The sequence below is a fragment of the Petromyzon marinus genome, chromosome 4 (assembly GCF_048934315.1).
Source record: "Petromyzon marinus isolate PM22_M1 ecotype Great Lakes invasive population chromosome 4, UKy_Petmar_22M1.pri1.0, whole genome shotgun sequence".
Lineage (NCBI taxonomy): Eukaryota > Metazoa > Chordata > Hyperoartia > Petromyzontiformes > Petromyzontidae > Petromyzon > Petromyzon marinus.
The window spans coordinates 19,555,510-19,556,612 of NC_133670.1; positions in this window are offsets into that span (position 1 = coordinate 19,555,510).

Sequence of the window (1,103 nt, forward strand, 5' to 3'; positions counted from 1 at the left end):
AGGTATATGCAGTGGATGCTATGCGTGAGCGGAGGTCACCCCACGTAGCCCACAAAGATCCCTTGGCCCCACGTGTGACAGCGGCCTCCTCCAACACTCGCGGGGAAACAAAGTGGGCCCCGGCACGCCCTGGCGCGAACTTCACAGCCGTGCAGAGGGAGACGGTGCGACGCTGTCTCCTTGCTCCCCGTCATTCACAACAGCCTGGGGGGTGGGTGGAGGGGGGTAGTAGATGGGGCTTTGTCGCCGGCCGTAAGTGCGCCCCGACCATCGACGTTCGGAGAAGCGGCCGCCAACAACGTGCAGCAAACCACGTGGTTCAATCTTGATTTGAAGCTTTAGTGACTGCAGGAATCCATACGCTTTGGTTCTTTCGGTAAAGTCACGAAGGTAGAAAAACTTCAGCAGTTTTTTTTCTTCTTGCTGTGGTTCTCCCACCCGATGACGATCGCTTGTGTTGCGATCGAGATGTCGTGATCTATTATTTTTCTACCTCCGTGACTTTACCGAAAGGGGTCGTCCATAAATGACGTCACGCACCTGGGGGGGGGGGTGAGATATTTGTGACGATGTGACGAGAGGGGGGGGGTGAGAAATGTGACGTCACATCCAAATGCGCAACTTTATATAAATATAAACACGTTCTACTTAATTAAATACACTTTTTAATGAATGGTTTCTCCTACAACATCAGAGTGCAGCGCCATATTAAATACGTGCTACAATGAAAATACTGTTGTTTAAAGCGACTTGGAGCATGTTTTATTTTCAAAATGCAAATATGGTTTTGGGGGGGGGGGGGCAGAGCTTTGTGACGTCATATTTGAGGGGGGTCTGACTTTTTGTAACGCGGTGTGACGAGGGGGGGGGTCAAAAATCGTCCAAAATCGCGTGACGTCATTTATGGACGACCCCAAAGAACCAAAGAGTATAAACCACGCGGTGGTTGGTTGCACGTGGAGTCGAGGACAGGTGGCGCCCACGTGACCTCCCCCCCCATAAACACCCCCGCCCCCCACACTCTCGTCCCGCACGCGCTAGGTGTCACGTGACGGCCGTCTGAAGGAACAAGGGGGGTGGGGGGCTATTGCCTCCACTCCCGC